Consider the following 6,432-nt stretch of genomic DNA (forward strand, 5'->3'; position numbering starts at 1 on the left):
AGTTGAAAACTGACCTTTTTTTGTGAGGCAAGCAATAGTTTGTCAACAGTGCAAAATTCAAGGTGTTCTCTGAGAACTGAGAAAAGCCTAGTCTCCATTTATAGAGTTAATCACCTTACATGTACGTATGTCTTTTTAAATGTGGAGAAACACAATATTGTTAAAATAAGCAAAAGTGGTTTGTATTTCTGTGGAAAATGGTTGAAAAGAATGCCTGAAGCAACACAGCTATGTATCCATAAGTTTAGGTTTAGTTTGGCTCTTAGTCCCACTTTATAGTTGGGACCAAAAGACAATTGGTTACTGAAAGTCTCTGGTCTGTGCCAGTGCATTAGCAACTGGAATGCTGGTTGGTAAGCCTCGATTAGAACCAGCTGCAATCTGGTTTCATGCCCAGTCATTTTAGTTTTTCTTTGTATTCCTATGTGAACCTACTCACTGCTGAACTACAAATGCCACAGAGAACTGCAGGGGCCAGAGCAGTAAAGGTAACCTGGAAATTCGACAAATTGAACACTTCTTTACAGCAGCAAATCACCCCAACATTACAACTTGGTTTCAATGTTAGCAAATGTGTTTGTGGCTCTGTGATGCAATATCCTCAATTTGGTTCACCCTGTGGATCTTCCAATCCTTAATCTTCCACATCACCCAAAAAGATTTTCTGGTTTAAAGAGGCATCAGTCACAGAGGCTTTACTCATAATAAATGGGAGGTATATAGTTTTCCAGATACCCACAGTATTGTTTTTTGATGATGTGTGGGGTCTTCTAAATTAAGGACAGAATACAGTAAATAAGTAGTCCAGGGAGAGGAAATTAAGCAGTGGGTAGATAAACACTGCTGTTAATATTGCAAGGAAAGGAATTCCAGATCAGCATGTTGCACATTCCTCAGCTGACATCCTGCAGGGAAGTTCAAGGTGAAAAAGATTTGAAATTGAAGTTCTACACGTGACTTAGGTTAGTGATGACAGGCAAGAGAGTTGTCCTCGGCTGATGTTTGAGGGACCTTTTTCTAAAGGATTGTATTTAGTAAATCTTGCAACTAGAGGTGAGCCAGAAATTCTGTACTGCTGATTACAGCTGTGGGAATTGTTGGGTTTAGAATTGTGGAAAATATGAAGTGGCGAGAGTAAGGAAAAACTAGATCAACTCTGTGAGGAACAGGAAGGGCAATGAGCCTGCAAGGAGTTTGGATCTGGACAATAGAGAGATCTGACAACGTCCTACTTCTCACTGACAAGATCCATTCATTTGTCTGAGACTGATATTTAAAGAGAGGAAAGTGAGACTGACATGAGAGTTCTTAAAGCAGGGATGTCCAACCTTTGACCCTAACGTTAGAAGCTACAACCCCCAGCAACCCCTTTCTTACACATCCACTGCCTCCTCCCATCACCTCCACCAACACCCTGCCCCCAAAACCTAATGATCAGTCCCTAGGGCATCGAGACAGCTCAATCCCATTCCCTCTTCACTGGCTTCTGCCATATGGCTTTTCCTATACAGTTGAAGTTTGGGAAGAAAACTGATTGTTGTGCTGCTCCCTCACAGATAGATGATTCCTTAACCAAACCATTGGATAATGGCAGCAATGTGAGACATTTGCAAAATTATGGGAATATGCCCTTGTAGGCTTGCTGAGGTTCCATGATAGATATCCACAAACCACATGAAAAAAAAGGGTTGGGCTCTTTCTGCCCAGGATCGTGGCCATAGCTGTTTGGTAATCTCTCCCAGGACAGGCAAAACCAGAGCTCGGGTCCTAATAGGACAAGTGCTTGCCATTTCACCACATCTCATTAGTGCTGCATTTTGATGCCTAAGTGCCCAGATTTAACGTAACATATTACAGAGACTGTGGAGATAGTTTTAGGCTGAACAGAATGGAGGGAGAGCAAATTAACCAAATGAGATACAGTTTAAATTTCATGTCACATAATCTGCTCTGGATATACAAAAACTGCACAAGTAGAATTACTTTAAACTAATGCCAAATGTACAAATATCACAAGAGATCATACACAAACTTTATCTGGACATCATTTACTGCGGCACTCAGCTGTACAAATAGTAGGAAGCTAGCCATATGTTCTGAAGGTTACACTTACCATTAATTTAAAATGATAGCAGGTAACATCAGTGTTCTATAAAACTGTAACAACCCATTAATGAAATTACATAGTCCTGTTTGACAGACTGAAAAAGAAACCTATCTGTTGCCCTTGAATTTAATAGTCTAAAGTCAAGATCAGGCATTTGATACGTTGAATCTGGTCTCCACCATGCCAAGTCTATCCTCCACATAGATGTGACCAGTCTGACAGTTTTCTGCTATATTATGACTGGAGTAGCACCATATGAGTTGTTGGTTTTGGACCCGGAGCTCCCAAGTTTCTGGCAGGAAACAAGAGTTCCTGCAGCTGTGATTCAGTGTTGCTCCAAAAAAGGTCTGCAGCAAAGTTTGAGATACAGTCTTTACTTGAGGACCCAAACCTTCCCTGGAGGAGAATGCTCCTTCATTGAAGGAGCTCAGAAAAAAATATATGGGATTTATTGGCAAAAATTGCAAGGTTCCAGATTTTCCCACACAGTTAGCTGGTCCTTTAGAAGTATGTGTTCGAAAGCAGAATCAATAGTTCCAGTGAATTTTCAAATTAAGCAGAGAGTCTCAGAACTACAACATGGATTTATTATATGCAGTGGCTCATGTCATCGAGATCACTTTTTGTAATTCTGCCCAATATGTATGAAAATCAAAGTTCATGAAAGGTGAGAGAAAAGTTTGCTGGATGCAGAGTACCCTCTAGTGTTGGAGTGTAACAGTGTTCTGTAACAGCAAACATGACCTCTGCTTTGCTTTGGAGTAAATGTTTTAATCAAGCATTCTCAACATTTTTTATCTTACTTTTTTTTGTGATGGAACATGTCTTGGTATTTTGCAAACTGGTAAATTGCTTGTGAGGAGAGAAAATTTGTTAACTAAAGATCCAATGTACTTGAAAAATGGTACATCATATTGGGCTATTTAATCATGGCATAATTATGAAAATTCAAATAGATAACATAACCAGGGTTATTTGAACATGTTAACAAGCTATTACCTGCACATGGAGAAAAATATCTAAGTACATAGTAATGTTAATTATATCCCATGGTTTAACTATTGCAATGTGCATTCTTACCACAAGAGTAAAACAGAGCATATTTTAAAACAGGTTTTTAAATTACATCTGGTGAAAGTCTGTGGAGCTCAATTGGCTAATCCAACATGCTTCACTCCCTCGACCTGTCTCTGAACCTCACCCCAAAAAGTGCAATGGAATTGCTCACTGTTAAGTAGTCTTAATCCAGTCTCAATCCAGAAGCCCCACAGAACAGGCAGACTACAGGCAATTTCCAATGCCCCATCAAGACCCCGTTATGAGGGAAATGGAACTATCACACCGGTGCGGCAAGGAATGATTTTCTGAGTTAAAATACCCTTTCAGGAACAGCATCTGAACTTCTACTTGACTCAGCTTCTCTTCCACTCAAAGCTGACCCATGGTTAAAGTCTTGAATGCTGGCCACTACTGAGACCTTTTACTCAGAACCCACAATTCAAGAATGAAGAATAAATGTTGAAGTAGAAACACTTTTAGTTTTACTGGACTTTTTGGTCACACTGTGTAATAGAGCATTTTACTGACATGCTTTAATTTTTCACAAGAGATGTCCAGCGCAAGGATGGTCCTGTTATATAACCTTGACTAGTTCCTCTGTATATTTAGTGCTTAAACTTCTAACCAGGACTGATCCAGAATAGCTGCCTGAATAACTAGCTTACCTATTCACAAGTTTTGCAAATATAGTTAATTCAATCCATTAAGAAATTTGTAAAAGAATAATACTATGAACCAGGGCTTCAGCTCTTAGGAAAGACCAGTGAAGCTGGAAATGTTCTCTTTACAGCAGAAAGGAGATTTGATAGAGATGTTGAAAATTAACCAGTTCTTTGACAGAGTAAATTAGAAAAACTGCTCCCAATGGCGGAATGATTGGAATCCTTGGGACACAGATTTAAACTATTTAGGTATGTGGCAACAGGAGTGGGTTATGTAGACCTTTCCATGATCTGATCTCACACAACACTCACAAAATGCTAGAGGAACTCAGCAGGTCAGGCAACATCTATGGAGGGAAATAAATAGTCGACATTTCAGGTTGAGACCCTTCATCAGGACTGGAAAGGAAGAGGGCAGAAGCCAGAATAAGAAGGTCAGGGGAGAGAGAGGAGCACAAGCTGGCAGGTGATAGGTGAGTCCAGAGAAGCTGGAAATGTTCTCATTAGAGCAGAAATGGGAGATTTAATAGAGGTGTTAAAAATTATGCAATTCTTTGGTAGAGTAGATTAGGAAAACTGCTCCCAGTCGTGGAGTAGTTGCTAACAATGGGACACAGATTTAAACTATTTAGGAATGTGGTAACCAGAATGGGTTATGTAGGCCTTTCCATGGTCTGATTTCATGAACAAATTTCTTACAAATTTCTTAACCATTGTTGGTCCAGTAACAATAACTCTGCTGAAGATTCATGCACAGATGTCTTGCATAGAAAGAGAGAGTTGTGTTTATACTGCACCTCCCAATCAGTGTACTAAGGGGGAAAATTAAGCAGATTTCAAATCAATACTTGCTTGTTGTTTTCCCTTGAGTTACAGATGATGCTTAAAATTATAATTTTTGAATGAATAAGGAATTTGCAAAAAAAAATTGTTTGTTGTGTAACAAATACATAAATGAGGCAGCTAAAGCGTGCAACTAAATTTGTAGATCTGCCTGTATGGGCCTGCCCTAATATTCAGGAACAATGGACATAAGACATGGAACAGTTACAGTTATGTGCTTCCACCAAAGTTTTGTGTTGCTTGCCAAACCCCTTTTGGCAGAGTGACATGACTATTGTATTGTTAGCTTTGCCAAAGGGCCACACAAGTAGGTTGGTTTTGTCTGTACACGTTGTGCTGAAGAATTCAAAGGATCTTGTAGTAGTTGCCTGTCAGTAGGGTATCATCCCATGGGCTTGAAGGAAGATAAAATAAACCGTATGGGTTAGCTTTAGTAAAGGCAAACCCACTCGGGATGAAAAGATCCTTGCTATAAGTGCATTTCTACAATGATAAATATCATTATAAAAACCTCTCACATATTGCAGATGACTTCTTGAGATTGCAACAGGAACTATGTGCCTTTATTTTATTCCCTTTGGTGGGTTGGAAAGAATGCCCACTATTTAAAATTTTCAAGATTAGTTGTTTCAATTCCCAAGGTATTGATTCCTATGCATGTAAAGCATTTCCCTTGCTCCTTGTTAACAAATGTTTTACTGGTTGCTGGTCCTGCAATAATAACTCCGCTTAAGATTAATGCACAAAGTGTTCTTCAGAGAAAGAAAGAGTTGTGTTTATATTGCACCCTTATTGTCCTTTTCAGACATAAGATGCAAGCATCTTATAGCCAGAGAAGCACTTCTGAAATGTAGACAAAGTTACAATAAGGGAAACCTGCTGCTAGTTCTTGCTGGATAAACCCCTCCATACAGCAGGATGGTAATAACTAAATAATGGGGTTTGCCTCAGTAATGTTGAATTAGAGATAAATATTAGACACAACACCAGAGATAACTCCCTGCATTTCTTTGAAATAGGATCATGAAATCTTTTGTGTCTGTGTGAGCCAGCAGAAGGAGCCTTGGTTTAATTTCCCATCCAAAATTACTGCACTGGAGTGTCAGTCTGATTGATTATTACAGTAATTACTTTGGTCTATAATTATATTAAGCAACATGTAAATAAACCCAGAAAACATTGGAAGCTGTGTGAAAGCAAAAGAAAGTTAATATTTCAGGTTGAAGACTCTGTCAGAACTGGGAAAGAGAGAAAACAAGCTAGCTTTAAATTGCAAAGAGGGTAGGAGAAGGAGGGACAGGGCTAAGGGAATATCTGTGACAGGGTGAGACTGCAGTTGCCCTGGTGATAATCTGTTGATGAAATTATTGGTTTGAGAGGTTAATGAGGAATGTTATTGAGAGAGAACACAAACAAGGAACATAAAAATTGTAAAATGCAAAGCTGTAAGAAATGCCCAGCAGATAAGGCTGCTCTAGCAGAGAGAAAACTGAGCTGCTATTACAACAGAGTTGGCCAGTTATGATATCAGCAAGTTACCAAAAGTTGTTGAACTCAATATCAAGTCCAGAATGCTGCAATGTGTTCAGAGGATGCTTTTTCTCAGTTACACATAACTAAATAAAAGTTAAAAAGAACTGTAGATGCTGGAAATTTGAGACATGAATTACTTGGATGTGAATGTGGGAGGCAGGATCAGTAAGTTCATGAATGACACAATGACTGGCAGAGGTGTTGATTGTGTGGAAGGTAGTCTTAGGC

This window comes from Pristis pectinata, chromosome 12 (genome assembly GCF_009764475.1).
Source record: "Pristis pectinata isolate sPriPec2 chromosome 12, sPriPec2.1.pri, whole genome shotgun sequence".
In the NCBI taxonomy this organism is placed as follows: domain Eukaryota; kingdom Metazoa; phylum Chordata; class Chondrichthyes; order Rhinopristiformes; family Pristidae; genus Pristis; species Pristis pectinata.